This window comes from Puma concolor, chromosome B3, assembly GCF_028749965.1.
Source record: "Puma concolor isolate L17-30 chromosome B3, mPumCon1.1.hap2, whole genome shotgun sequence".
NCBI lineage: Eukaryota > Metazoa > Chordata > Mammalia > Carnivora > Felidae > Puma > Puma concolor.
Window position 1 is genome coordinate 138,899,035 of NC_141672.1, and position 16,300 is coordinate 138,915,334.

The 16,300-nt window shown below is 38.2% G+C and overlaps 1 long non-coding RNA gene across 1 annotated transcript in view; it reads right to left on the reverse strand.

The window, feature by feature from the left end:
* Positions 1–13,014, reverse strand: part of LOC147580423 (uncharacterized) — a 61,534-nt gene extending 48,520 nt beyond the window's left edge. The window contains exon 1 of the long non-coding RNA XR_015251945.1: positions 12,866–13,014. This is a non-coding gene — a long non-coding RNA (uncharacterized LOC147580423). The remainder of the gene's footprint in view (positions 1–12,865) is intronic.
* Positions 13,015–16,300: the final 3,286 nt, after the last annotated feature.

Genomic DNA, 16,300 nt, shown 5'->3' on the forward strand with positions numbered 1-16,300 from the left:
AAGGAAGGAAGGAAGGAAGGAAGGAAGGAAGGAAAGGGAGGGAGGGAGGGAGGGAAGGAAGGAGGGAAGGAAGGAAGGAAGGAAGGAAGGAAGGAAGGAAGGAAGGAAAGGGAGGGAGGGAGGGAAGGAAGGAAGGAAGGAAGGAAGGAAGGAAGGAAGGAAAGGAAGGAAGGAAGGAAGAAAGGAAGGAAAGGGAGGAAGGAAAGGGAGGAAGGAAGGAAGGAAGGAAGGAAGGAAAGGAAGGAAGGAAGAAAGGAAGGAAAGGGAGGAAGGAAAGGGAGGAAGGAAGGAAGGAAGGAAGGAAGGAAGGAAGGAAGGAAGGAAGGAAAGGGAGGAAGGAAAGGGAGGAAGGAAGGAAGGAAGGAAGGAAGGAAGGAAGGAAGGAAGGAAGGAAAGAAGGGAAAAGAAAGGATATTAAGCCATGAAAAGACATGAAGAACATTAAATGCATATTGCTAAGTGAAAGAAGTCCATCTGGAAAGGCTATATACTGTATGATTCCAACTATACGACAGTCTGGAAAAGACAAAGTGATGGGGACAGTAAAAAAATTAGTGGCTTCCAGAGGTTCAGGGGGAGGGAGAGATTAAGGTGAAGCACAGGAGAATTTTTAAGGCAGTGAAACTATTCTGTCTGATACTATAATGGTGGATATATGTCATTGTGCATTTGTCAAAACCCACAGAATGTACATTGCAAAAGGTGAACCCTAATGTAAACTATGGACTTTAGTTAATAGTGTATCAATACTTCATCAATTACAATAAATGTATCTTAATGGAAGATTTTGATAATAGGGGAAACTGTGGGGCGGGGGATTAAGGATGTGTATGGGAACTCTCTGTAATCTCCAGTTTTTCTGTAAACCTAAAACTACCCTCAAAAATAAAGCCTGTTGGGTTTTTTGAAAATCTACATCTGGAGCTTACATTATATTTCTATTACACAGTATCAGTATAAAGGCTTCAGTCAGTGTAATAAGAATTTAAAGGTATAAGAATTGGAAAAGAAGAAATAAAACTATTATCGATGACAGAATTATTTGCATAACTTTTCCAAAAACAGTAGCCAAATTATTGGAAATAATCAAATTAGATGAATGGAAAATCACAACACAGAAGTGAATTTCTAGTCCACTACCAAGGAACAATTAGAAAATGTAATAAAAAAGAATACCCCACTTAAAATAGGAGCAAAAACTTAGAAAAAATTTTTCTCACAAGACCATTAAAAAAGACCAGAATAAATAGAGGGATACACCTTCTTTGTGTAGAGAAAGACTTAACATCACAAAGATGCCAATTATATTAGCTGCTCTCATTCTTGATGCCCAAATATATGATTAGTACTGTTAGGCTATTTTCAACATGCTGGCATTTACAGTTAATCCTTGCAATAGTATCTTCATTTTATAGATAATTGATGCTGAGAGAGATTAAGGAATGACTACAAGGACACACAGTGCTAACGAGGGACTGAGCTGAAGGTGTATCCAAAAACTGTGCTCTTCTTCCAAGAAATCTGCAATGGGCTTTTCAATAAAACATGTCATCGTGTCACTAGACCCCAAGACCTGGCCTTTACCACCCACCTGCTTATATTCACTAACCTTTGTCTTAACATTTTCCCCTAAGCTCTTCTTTTGGGTTTTCCTCTTAACTCAGGCAAATGAGACCCCAGACCACCCCCCAGGTGATGGCAATGGCCTGGACAAGACCTCCCGCTGGCCCAGACCGCCCAGACCATTTGAGCTAAACTTGACTTGCATCTGCGCGGATAGACTATGGAGTGACCTCTGGAATGACCCACAGTCACCTTTTACCTCATTATAATACTAAAATCTCCACCTAGGGAGGAGCCTCAGCCTCATTTACATACCATACAATATACATAGGCATGTTTCCTTAAGACACATTCACTACCTTATGCCCACCTATACACAGGATTACAAGGCTTCCCTATCTAAATATTCATCCTAATTCTAAACAAAAGACGCCCATTCATTCACTTTCGGGAAGTCGCGGCTTTGGAAGCCATTCCCTAAGACCTCCTCATTTGCTGCAAATAAAAGTTTTCTTTATGGGGCATCTCAACCTGGTGCAGTTTCTGACTTACCAAGGAATGAACTCACGTTGGTTCAGTTACAACCGCAAAGCTGGAAATGTGGAAATCATCCTTGATTTCTCTCCCCATCTCATGCCGCAGCCAGTATATCCCAAGTTCTGATAATTTTTCCTTTTCATCGTTTTCAAGTCATTCGTGGTTCTCCATCCTACATAGGCAATAGCTTTTATTAAACCAAACCTTTATGTCTTGCCTGGAGTACTGCAATACCACTTCCTAACTAGTCCTTAACCTACTCATTTCCCATGCTGTAGCCAGAGTGATCTGCAATCCAGTGTGGTCCTCTGCATGAAGCCTCTTAGTATGTGTGGTACTCACTGTCCTCAAGGAAATCCCTTAACCTGTAGCCTCTTAGCACTATCAGTACTTACAGCTCAGTATTCTTCTCCAGACTCACGTCTGCATGATTGATCATCCTTATATGTACCAAGCTATATTCTGCCTCCAGATCTGTTCACATTCCCTTTTCTCTGCTTCCCCCAATTCTTACCCCTCCAGGTTCTCAATATTAATCCTCAGGAATTACCCTGAAATGAATAATGTCCTCCAGGAAGCCTTCCTTAACCCCTCATCTTCCATGAACACCCCTCCTTCGCCTTCACCCTATCTCACTATGTGTAACTCATTCTTTTTTTAATATGAAATTTATTGTCACATTGGTTTCCATACATAAAACACCCAGTGCTCATCCCAGCAGGTGCCCTCCTCAATGCCCATCACCCACTTTCCCCTCCCTCCACCCCCCATCAACCCTCAGTTTATTCTCAGTTTTTAAGAGTCTCTTATGGTTTGCCTCCTTCCTTCTCTGTAACCATTTTCCCCTTCCCCTCCCCCATGGTCTTCTGTTAAGTTTCTCAGGATCCACGTAAGAGTGAAAACATATGGTACCTGTCTTTATCAGTATGACTTATTTCATTTAGCATAACACTCTCCAGTTCCATCCACGTTGCTACAAATGGCCAGATTTCATTCTTCCTCATTGCCAAGTAGTACTCCATTGTATATATAAACCACATCTTCTTTATCCATTCATCAGTTGATGGACATTTAGGCTCTTTCTATAATTTGGCTATTGTTGAAAGTGCTGCCATAAATGTTGGGGTACAAGTGTCCCTATGCATCAGTACTCCTGTATCCCTTGGGTAAATTCCTAGCAGTACTATTGCTGGGTCATAGGGTAGATCTATTTAAAATTTTGAGGAACCTTCACACTGTTTTCCAGACCGGCTGCACCAGTTTGCATTCCCACCAACAGTGCAAGAGGGTTCCCGTTTCTCCACATCCCTTCCAGCATCTATAGTCTCCTGATTTGTTCATTTTAGCCGCTCTGCCTGGCATGAGGTGATATCTCAGTGTAGTTTTGATTTGTATTTCCCTGATGAGGAGTGACGTTGAGCATCTTTTCATGTGCCTGTTGGCCATCTGGATGTCTTGTGTAATTCATTCTTGACTTGATCACATCCCCATTGGACTTAGAAGGCGGGGGGCATTGACCGGCACACAGTAAGAGTTAAATAGTTATGTATTGAATGAATTCCCTTAGGTTTCACTAGGGAGACACATTGAAAGGCAGATGCCACAGCCCACAATACATACGACCATGGTTGCAGGTCATTTAATACAAGGTTGGGCTAGTAAGTTGCAATGTAAGAAAATGCACTAAAAAATTAAATTAAAAGTCTTCAAAGAACCAGAGCCCAAGGTCATATTGATAATGACTGATAATCATTCATGACAATATTTATAAACCCCGAAGAGCATGTGAAAGAGACTGATTGGGCAGCTTAGAGTCTTTATAAGACACGAAGTCCAGAGAATGTTTTAGCCTGTGTCTGATTTTAACGATGAGATTTGAAATTAGGGCAGCCTTCACCCCAAGAATAAGGAAAATAAAGAGTGGTAATCATTGTTAGCCACATTATCTGCTTTTTTTTTTTTTTTTTTTTTTGTACCTCAGAAAAGCTTTATGAGACACTAAAAATGAAACAAAACACTTTGGGCTGTCAGATTCAAGTGCTTCCCACAGAGAAGATAAATGCCTGGGACACCGTAGGAAGGTTTGGGGAGAGGGCTTGTTGAATACCTGTATGGCTGACAGGAAGTGGTTAGTGCATTTCCCCCTGACATCTGCATTGCATTTAGCCTCATTATATGGAGTTTTATGAGGATAAAAGGCTGGTGAGGCACTTTAGAAAATTGGGGTGACATTTGTGGATTCAAATGTGTGAGGTTTTTTTTAAAGAGGCACAGGTGGGTATATATTCCTGCCTATTCATCCCTTTGTTAACACCAGAAAACTGTATTTGGCTTAAATATTATAAAACCATGTAATGGAAAAACGTGACCACTCTGTAATTTGGATAGCAGGCAGCATTTAAAAATTAGCAAGGTTTCTTTGTGCCCAAGAAGAGATCTGATTAGCATACTCTTTGGGATTTTTCTAAACTCAGGTTGCTCGCCCCTTCATAAAAAACTGCTGCTTTCGAAAAAGGGGAGGGGAGCTTGGGGCTAGGCTTTGTATCCCTCAGGCCTGGTAAATTGATGAACTCAATTTAAAATCTTCAGACTAGATTCACAAACATGATCTAGAGGTGAGAATATATCAGCAAAAATGGAACAACTGGGAGATTCATTTTTTTGTAACTTTCTACTTGATAAAAGAAAAACAGTTAACAAGGAAAGCACAATTGTTCATTTCTGTGATCCTTGTGCTTTTATAATTTTTTAAGTGTATTTATTTATTGGGGGGGAGGGGCAGAGAGAGGGAGAGAGAGAATCTCAAGCAGGCTCTGTGCTGTCAGCACGGAGCCCAACTCGGGGCTTGATCTCACAAATAGTGAGATTGTGACCTGAGCCTAAATCAACAGTCGGACGCTTAACTGACTGAGCCACCCAGGTGCCTCTGTGTTTTTAATGTGAAAGGAACCCTTTAAATTCAAAACTCTTGGTATATATTATGATGTTTCTCGACTGCAGATACAAAATGCAAGTGAGTCTCAGGTTGTTCATGCAGCAGGCTTTCAGAGTACAAGGCAATTCACTGGTATCTTACAGCCTCCCTTCTCTTCTCTACGGAAGTGGCAATTATCTGAGTAGCTATTTAAGAATCCTATTATATTTTATGGATTTGAATTCAATTATATTCAATTATATTGTAAACTCAACAAAGACAGAAATTGGAGAAATCAATTGCTTCCCAAAAATCAGTTAGAAAATGTAAAATACAAAGATCCCATGACAATAGCAAATTATAAAATACTTACAAGAAGCTTGAGGAAAATAACCTAGATCTATGTGAAGAAAATGATAAAGCTCTACCTACCACAGTCATGAAACAACTTCTAAAAAAATGACATAAATTGTATTTCTGGGTAGGAATACTCAATATTCAGAGATACATGGTTATCTCAAATTAGTCCATAAATTCAGTTCAATTCTAATAACACTCCCAATGGGATATTGCATAAAATTTAAGTTAATTCTACATTTATCTGGAGGAGTCAATGCATAGAATTAGCCAACATATTTTTAAATAAACTTCCATGATTAATAAAACCACCATACTGGTAAAAAAAATATATATATATATACAAACAAATAAATAGACTAAGCTACAAATTCCAGAAAAAGACCCTTTGAAACTTAGTGTAAGATAAAGATAACAATTCAGTTTCAGTGCAAAGATGGAAACTTAATGAATAAATGGTGTTAAAACAATTTACTGTATCAATTATTAGATTGGTATAAGGCTACATTCTCATCTTGCCACACATTTAACTAAATACTAGGTAGAATGAAAATCTAAATGTAAAATGTATACATGTATTAGAAAAATAAGACCTTATTTTCCTAATCTTGGAATAACAAAGGCCTTTTGTAAACGATACCTAAACCTGAGAAACAGTCAAAAAAAGATTGACATAGTTACATTAATAAAAAAAAAAAAACCCAAACTTTAGAACTAGTAAGTTAATTAAGCAAGGTTGCAAGACACAAGGTTAATATACTGAATCCAAAGTATATCTATGTACTCTTAGCAAACAATTGGAAAATTAAAGTGTAGCAAATTCGTTCACAATACTGTCAAAAAACATTAAATACTTGGGGAAAGCTAACAAAAGATCAGCAGTACCTATACACTGTAAACCATATAACATTGCTGAAAAAAAATGAAAGACCAGAAAGTAGAGAGACATACTGTGTTCATGGATTGGGAGACTGAATATGATTATGCTGTCTGCTTGAAGAGCGCATTTGGAGGACTTAAACTACCTAGCATTAAGACTTACTATAAAGATGGGGCGCCTGGGTGGCACAGTCGGTTAAGCGTCCGACTTCAGCCAGGTCACGATCTCACGGTCCGTGAGTTCGAGTCCCGCGTCAGGCTCTGGAATGATGGCTCGGAGCCTGGAGCCTGTTTCCGATTCTGTGTCTCCCTCTCTCTCTGCCCCTCCCCCGTTCATGCTCTGTCTCTCTCTGTCCCAAAAATAAAAAACGTTTAAAAAAAAAAATTAAAAAAAAAAAAAAGTTTAAAAAAAGACTTACTATAAAGCTATACTAATTAAGACAGTGAAAAAGTTCGACAAATAGATTAATGACATAGAGTATTTAACCCAGAAATAGACCAGCATTTACACAGTCATTTGATTTTTGACAAATGAACCAAAGCAATCCAATACGGAAAGGAAATCTTGTTAGTAAACGAGTGGTGAAATAACTGATATCCATGTGTAAAATAAATGAATTTCAACCCCTATCTCATGCTATACATCAAAATCAACATGAAATGCATCAGAGACCTAAATGTAAATCTAAAACTTGATTAAAGATTTGATGAAAATTTCTAAAATGCCATCAACCAAAAGAAAATATTTGAAAAACATATGTCTTACAAAGAGCCATAATCTAAGAAAATAAAACATCCACATCAAACAATTCTCTAAAAATTGGCCTAAGACTTTTACAAATACTTAGCAAAGGGAGATATAGAAATGGACAGTAAGCATCTGGCAGAGTTTTCATCAGGATTATTCATCAGGAAAATGCAAACCAAACCATCCTGAACTATCACTACATCCACCAGAATGGCTAAGATTAAAACTAACACCAAATATGAGCAAAGATGTGGAGTAACTGGAACTTTCATACGATATTGGTGGAAATATGAAATATGACCACGTTAGAATAAAATATTGAATTTCTCATAAAATTAAACATATACCTCTATTTGACCCACCCATTCATTCCACATGATATTTACTCAAAGAATTGGAAACATATAGCTACAAAAATACAGGTGTAAAACTGTTTCTGGCAACTTTATGCATCATAGCCCCAGGTTGGAATTCCATGTCCATCCCCAGAAGAATGGATAGAGAAAAACTTATAGTATACTCATACAATGAACATTGCCCCTGCACAGCAATAAAAAGCAAGAAACTTTGATACAAGCAACGTCAGGGGTGAACCTCCAAAACATTATGCCGAGGAGGAGAAATTTTACACAAAAAAGTACATACTGTGTGGTTCCATTTATATGAAGTTCTAAAATAGGCAAAACTAATTTATGGTGGAAAAAATCAGAATAGCGGTTACTTCTTGGGAGGAAAGACTAGGGGTGGGTGTGGACTGAGAATGGACACGGGGTCATTGCAATAATTTATATTTTGATAAGGGTTTAGGTTACATGCATTATGCATTTGTCAAAATCATGGAATTAAAATGTGTGTATTTGGGTGTATATTAATTTTTTTAAATTACTGTGAAAGAAAACAAACAAATAATGGATTCTAGTTAACAAAATACATGTTGAAGAACTCACTAGGAAGTGCGCTGTTATCTGAAACCTACTTTGAAATGCATTAAAAAAATAAAATTTATTGAAGATGGATGAAAGGACAGCTATGTAATAAAGCACATATTGCAAAATGTCAGTTATAGAACCCATGCAGGAGATAATATGATTCTTTTTCACTGTAAAATTCTTCCAACTTTTCGGCATGCACAATTATTTTCATAATACAATGTTGGAAGAAAACGCCGCTGAAAATAATAAAGAGAAAGAAACAGAAAATAAGTATTTTTGACCCCAATAAAACAAGGAAAGGAGTACAACTACAAACCACAAGTATGAAACATGATTGAATCTGTGAATCGAAAGGACAAAAACTTTCCCAAGAACTGATACAAAAAATAAACAACGAGACATAGCGTCTTGAACCTGAACGTCAAGGACAAAAAATATATCTTATGGTCAACTGGGTAGAAAAATCCTGTCATGTCAAGGAGAAAGAATTCAAGCTGACCTCATACTTCTTCCCCAAAACAGCTAATGCCAGAAAACAGTGCAGTGATGTTTAATACGGTCCAGTTAGCCTTTCAGGAAAACAGACCAGAGCAAAATGAACAACCCAGACATTCCCAAGCAAATAAGAACTTAGAGTGTCCTGGATCCCTGAACTCTTAAACTGATTGAATCTAGTTAACAAAGATAAGTCAAAACATGGATGGAAAATAAAATCTCAATAAGAGAGAGGAAATGGTACAAGAACTGGTGGGAAACCTTGAATGCATTATGATATGAAACCAAAAGAAATAAAAAGTAGTGCTTGAGAACAACTCACCTGACTACCTTATTCAGACTTACAACTTCATTCAATTTTTTTTGTATTGAATGGTAAATATGGTCATGAGGGATAAAAGTTGAAATTATATAAAAGGTATCTATTAAGTTTTCCTTCTACCACTTTCTCCATCAATCCTATCCTGATTCATTTAGAAAAATCACTTGTGTTAGTTTTTTTTAGTCTTTCCAACCTTCCGTTGTATGACAATTTGGAAATACAAAGATTACTTGTAGCCGTGAGACAACGGTACACCTGTGAAATCATCACCACAGTGAATGCCATAGATTTATCCGTCACCTCCAAAAGTTTCTTCCTGACCCTTTGGTTTTTGTATGTTTTTATGTTTACTTTTGTTTTTATTTTTGTGGTAAAAGCACTTCACATAAGATCTACCCTCTCAGTAAATTTTTAGGTATACAAAACAGAATTGTTCATCATAGACCCTATGCCATATAGTAGATCTCCAGAACTTATTTATCTTGCATACTGAAACTTTCTACCCTTTGATTATCGCCTCCTCTCTACTCTCTGCTTCTATTAGTTTGACTCTTTTCAATTTTTCATATAAGTGAGATCATGCAGTATTTATCTTTCTATTGTTCATTTCATTTAGCATAATGTCTTCCAGGTCCAGCGATACTGTTGCAAGTGTAGGATTTCCTTCTTTTTTTAAGGCTGAATGACATCTCATTGTAGGTACATACCACATTTAAAAAATCCATTCCTCTATCATTGAACATTTTAGATTATTTCCATGTCTTGGCTATTATGAATAATGCTGCAGTGACCCAGGGAGTGCAGCTATCTCTTTAAGATTCAGATTTCAGTTCAGTACAGATTTCTGATTTCAGAATATATCCAGAATTGGGATTGTTATAGCAACTGGTAATTCTATTTCAAAAGTTTTCGGGAAAATAATCTTTGAATTGCTTTCCCTAGTAGCTGTACCAATTTACACTCCCACCAACATTTCACAAAGGGTTTCTTTTCCTCCACACCCCCGCCAACACTTGTCTTTTTATTTCTTTAATAATTGTTATTCTAATATGTGTGAGGTGATCTCTCATTGCAGTTTTGATTTGCATTTCCCTATTGATTAGTGATGCTGAGCACCTTTTCATATTCTGTTGGGCCTTCATATATCTTCTTTGGAGAAATATCTGTTCAGTTTCTTTGCCCCTCTTTTAATCTGGCTATTTGGGTTCTTTGCTCTTGAGTTGTAAGAGTTTCTTACATAGTTTGGATAATTAACCCCTTATCAGATGTATGGTCTGCAAATGTTTTCTCCATTCCATAAGTTGCCTTTTTATTTTGTTAATTATTTTCTTTGTTGTGCAGAGACTTTCTAGTTTGATGTAGTCCCTTGTTTATTTTTCATTCTGTTTCCTGTGCTTTTTGTGTCATGTCTAAGAAATCATTCTCCAGTCCAAGGCCTGCAAGCTCTTTCCCTATGTTTTCTTCCAGGAGTTTTACTGTTTCAAGTTTTACCTCCATTTTGTGTTGATTTTCATATGTGGTGAGACAAAAGGGTTCAGCTTCATTCTTTTGTATGTGAATATCTGATTTTCCTAACACAAGTTATTGAAGAGACTGTCCTTTGCCCACTGTGTACCTTTTGCATCCTTGTTGAATATCGGTTGACCATATATGTGTGGGATTATTACCGGGGTCGCTATTTTCCTCTATTAGTGTCTATGTCTATTTTTAATGCCACTATCATACTGTTTTATTACTTTAGCTTTGTAATATGTTTTGAAATCAGAGTGTGATGCCTCCAGCTTTGTTTTTCTTGCTCAAAATTTCTTTGGCTCTTTAGGGTTTTGTGGTTCAAAATAAATTTTAGGATTGTTTTTACCACTTCTATAAAAAGCACCATCAGGATTTCAGTGGGGATTGAATTGAATCTGTAGATTACTTTGGGAAGTATGGAATGATTATAATCTTAAATTTGGTGAGACTTGTTTCGTGACCTACCATGAGGTAGGTGATCTATCTTAGAGAATGTTCAGTGTGCACCTCAGACACGTCTTATGAATCACTCCGGATCCTCTGAGCCACATTTGTCTCTGGGACCATTATCCACTTTTTCCAGGCTCACTGTTTTGATAATTAGTTGTCATACAATCAAATTCATGAGTGTGCAACCTAGAGATGCCTCGCCTACCACCCTCTCTGATGTTTCCTGCCCCAGTCCTCCAGGTTAGCTGGGACTGGGATGCTGCAGGAGAGGTGGGTGCCCAGGAATGCACAGCCTATAAATGCCTGGAATTAAACCCCGTGGCATGAACCTTTGCCCAGTGGGCGACAGGAGTCTACAGATAGATTCTTACTTCCTCTTTCACTTATCCCCTGGAACTGACCTGAGATGCAGGCATCATAGTTGAATTACAGGATTGTATGGGCATTATAGGATCCAGCACCCAGAAAACACTCTTGACACCGAGTGGTGCTGGTTTCATTAAGCTCCTTCATTTGGAATGTGTCTTCTTGGCCTCACTTCACATTTTTGCAGCAGGTTTCACTCTCTGGGGAACTCAGTCTAAGATTAATAATTTATTTAATAATTCACTTAACCATTTAACTGGGCTGCCCCTGGCCACATGTGGCCGTTCAATGCCTGAGGTCTTGCTAGCCTGGATTGAGATGTCTGTTGCGTGTAATAGACATTGGCTTTGGAGAACTTAGTATGAAAAAAAGTCAATATCTCATTGATAGTTTTTTATATTGATTACATGTCGAAGTGAAAATCTTTTGTCTCTATTGGGCTAATATGTTATTAAAATAAAGTATACCTGATTATTTTTATTTTTTTTTTCTTTTTTTTTTTTTTTTTCAACATTTATTTATTTTTGGGACAGAGAGAGACAGAGCATGAACGGGGGAGGGGCAGAGAGAGAGGGAGACACAGAATCGGAAACAGGCTCCAGGCTCCAAGCCATCAGCCCAGAGCCTGACGCGGGGCTCGAACTCACGGACCGCGAGATCGTGACCTGGCTGAAGTCGGACGCTCAACCGACTGCGCCACCCAGGCGCCCCATATTTTTTTTGAAGGTAGACACCGGAATACTAAAAATTACAAACTGACTCACATTTTTGTTGGACAGCACTGAGCAAACATTTGATAAGACTTGGGCTTTTGCTATTTTTTGCTGTAACAAAAAAAAAAAAAAAATGTGTATGGAATAAATTCCCAGAAGTAAAATTTCTGAGTCAGCATTATCTAGGCTGAAATTTTTCTCCCTAGGAGTAATACCATTTCTGACTCCCTTATTGTATGTTGGGCCTGTTTACTCACAGCTAATCAACAGAATGTGTTATCAAAGTGCTGGATTTTGCTTGTCTAATTGGTAAAAAATGGTACCTCTTATTTGCTTTTTCCTTCTGTTTGGTTATCCTGTTTTGTGCATTTTTTTGTGTTTAGGGACCATTTCTGTGTCTTTTTCTGTGAACAATCTGTGCACCTCCTCTGTCCATCATTTCATGGGAAAGAAGAGGCTTTTATCTTTGATACAAATTGTACATATCTCCCCTGTTTTGGCATTTTTCTTTTGACTTTGTTTATGGTGTTTATATATACTTTCTGTGGTAGAAGTTATCAGATTTTTAAAAATGACTTTTGGATTTTGGAAAGGTGAGACATGACAAAGGGACTTTTCATGTTAGATTTTCACGAATACACAGTTTATCTGTATGGTTTAGAAAAAGGAACTACAGTGGGTTTTGTGGGTTTTTTAGGGACACACAGAAATCTCCCACTATCAGGTGGGAAATTAATAAGCAGTGCCCCATCCTGAGACAGGTAGTTTTCTTAGATTTCAAGAGCTGCAGAGCTCTCAGCTGTCAGTAGATTCAAAGCCACTTGGGATTGGGGCAACCGAGCAGTGTGAACCATATTCTTTATATATCTGTGCTATTATTCAAACTAGTCAATTTGTACCACGTCCATGCCAGAAGAGCTCGTCTTGCCCAAATTTCTCCTTTCAAATTGTTCACAGACTTTTGGAGGTGAGACTTTCCTTAGTTTCCTTGCCCAGGTAGTAGAAAGAGGCACTCTCCAGAGCAGGAGTCTAGAAACCTACTAGTAGCAACCCTCTTGTTGACATCTTGCTGATCACCTTAACATCCTTATGGAAGTATGAGCAGGAGCCACCCGAGGCCAGTCTTGGAATATTCATCTTGTTGAAACTGGGTGAAGCCAACTGCTGTCCAGGACAGGGATCCAGTCATTCTCACACATGTATTTACAGAATACAACATTAATGTTTGGAACCTTGAAAACACAAGAGAAAAGAAAGGAAGTCAGAAGAAGTGGACAGGTACACATTATCCCCATCTTTCATTATAGGCAGTAGGTAGATACAACCTAAAATAGGGGCGCCCGGGTGGCTCAGTAGGTTGAGCGTCCGACTTCGGCTCAGGTCATGATCTCACTGTCTGTGAGTTCAAGCCCCGCGTCAGGCTCTGTGCTGCCAGCTCAGAGCCTGGAGCCTCCTTTGGATTCTGTCTCCCTCTCTCTCTGCCCCTCCCCCACTCATGCTCTGTCTCTCTCTCTCTCTCTCTCTCTCTGTCAAAAATAAACATTAAAAAAAATTTTTTTAATAAAAAAAACCTAAAATAAAAACGTTCTTTCAACTTATTTGTTTCTTTTTATAGGTTTACCATAGATGTTGATTTCCCAAATAATGGTTTTGTTGGTTTTGCAAATTTTTCAACTTCCTGTAATTATGTGTGTGTTATGGTACTCCATTATTCTTCAGTCACTTGGCTTTTTTACTAAATAGTGAAATTTTCTCCAAGTCCATTAATTAAGTATCTTAATTGTGTTGATCAAAACTTTCAGTCTTCATTGGTTTTTTTTTTAATGTTTATTTATTTTTGAGAGAGAGAGAGAGAGAGAGAGAGAGAGAGAGACAGAATGCTAGTGGGGAACAGGCAGAGAGAGAGGGAGACAGAATCTGGAGCAGTCTCCAGGATCTGAGCTTTGAGCACAGAGCCCGACATGGGGCTCAAACCCACGAACCGTGAGATCATGACCTGAGCTGAATTCAGACTCTTAACTGTCTGAGCCACCCAGGTGCTTCTTCACTGAGTTTTCTTCACTTGACCTATCAGTTACTGACAGGGTAGCCTGGTTTTGACGATTCTCCTCATAGTTCCTTCAATATTCTCTATCGAATACATTTTGAAGTTAAATTGTTGGGTTCATACTAGTTTATATTTTAAATATCTTTTCTGTGAATTCAACCTTTGATATTTTGTATATTTTGTAACTGTCAGATTTTTTTTTAAGTAGGTTTCGTGCCCAGTGCAGAGCTCAACATGGGGCTTGAACCCACAACTATGAGATCAAGACCTGAGACATGAGTTGGAATTGATCGACTGAGCCATACAGGTGCCCCCTTAAATTTTATTTATTTTTAAAGTAGGCTTTAGAGTCCAATGTGGGGCTTGAACTCATGACTCTGAGATCAAGACCTGAGCTGAGATCAAGAGTTAGACACTTAACCAGCTGAGTCACCCAGGTACCCCAAAACTCAGTTTTATTTCCATTAGTGCTGTTGCCTTAAATTCACCTTAAGCTGCTTGCTATTAATATAGGTCAATTTGCTTCCTATTGTTTAGTACTTCACTAATTCTTTTTAAAAAGTTTTTAACATTTATTTATTATTGAGAGACAGAGAGAGACAGAGCATGAGCATGGGAGGGGCAGAGAGAGGGGGAGACACAGAATCCGAAGCAGGTTCCAGGCTCCGAGCTGTAAGCACAGGGTTGAACGCAGGGCTCGAACTCACAAACCGCAGATCATGACCTGAGCCAAAGTCGGACACTTAACCGACTGAGCCACCCAGGTGCCCCTTCGTTAATTCTTTCTAAAAAATGTTTACTGATTTTGGAATATGTATCTGAAAATTTAGATGAATCTAATGAATACTAATATTTGTTGGCTGCCTGACTGAATAAAGCTTCCTTTTAAAAAAAGCTTTTATTTTAATTTGTTAGGTAACAGCATAATATTAGCTTTGGGTATATAACAAAGTGATTCAACACCTCCATACATCACCCAGTGCTCATCACAAGTGTACTCCTTAATCCCCATAGCCTGTTTCCCCCAACCCCCCCACCCACCTCCTCTCTGGCAATGACCAATGTGTTCTCTGTAGTTAAGAGTCTGTTTCTTGGTTTTCCTTTTTCTTCCCCCGCCCATGATAGTTTGTTCTGTTTTTTTTAATCCCATATAAAAGTGAAATTGTATGGTATTTTTCTTTCTCTGACTGACTTATTTCACTTAGCATAGTACTCTCTAGCTACATTCACATTGTTGCAGGATTTTCTTCTTTTTTATGGCCAAGTAATATTCCATTATATATATATATATATATATATATATATATATATATATATATATGCCACATCTTCTTTATCCACTCATCAGTCGATGGACACTTGGGCTGTTTCCACGATTTGGCTATTATCAGTAGTGCTGCTATAAACATCAGGGTGCATGTGCCCCTTCAAATTAGTATTTTTGTATTCTTTGGGTAATTACCTAGTAGTGCAATTGCTGTATCATAGGTAGTTCTGTTTTTAACTTTCAGAGGAACCTCCACAGTGCTTTCCAGAGTGGCTACACCAGTTTGCTTCATCCTTTAACTTCACCTTTTCAGAATTTTTATGTTCTATTTCTTCTTTAAACAACATTTAACTACATAATTTTTTTTTTTTTTTACTTTTTCTCAATCTTTTTAAACTAGGGAGGGATTTTTTGTCATTTTATCAATTATAATGACTGATATATTTGGATGTATTTTTTTAACCATCTTATTTTGTGCTTTTCATGTGTCCCAACCCTTGAATGTTAATTTCCTTTTCCTTTCTGGATTTCAATTAGACTGATGGATATTTTCTCTCATGCCATGTTTTCTCTCTACTTGTTGGAAGTTATATACTTTCTTTGTATTTTTAAAATTCTTTTCCTTAGAAATGTTGTGTGCATGCTATGTTAAAAACTGCTTTGGAGTCCCTGGGTGGCTCAGTCGGCTGAGCGTCTGACTTCGACTCAGGTCATGATCTCATGGTTGGTGGGCTCGAGCCCTGTGTCAGGCTCTAGTGCTCACAGCCAGGAGCCTGGAGCTGCTTTGGATTCTCTGTCTCCCTCTCTCTCTTCTCCTCCCTTGCTCGCACTCTGTCTCTCTCTCTTTCTCAAAAATAAATAAAAATTGAAAAAAATTTTTAAAGACTACTTCTATCCTCTAGTGTCCATTACATCTTTTTTCCTTTTATTAACAGATCCCCTGCACAATTCTGATAGTTGTGTGTCCATACCATTATTAACATTTCTCAGTTTTCGTCTCTGCTAATTAAATTGGCCATGTGCCTGGGTAGCTCAGTTGGTTGAATGTCCGACTTAGACTCAGGTCATGATCTCACTTCAAGCTCCTCATTGGGCTTGCTGCTGTCAGGATAGGGCCTGTTTTAGAAACTGTGTCCCCCCCCCCCCCCCCCGCTGCCCTGCTTCTCCTCCCCTCATGCAATCTCTCTCAAAAATGAAT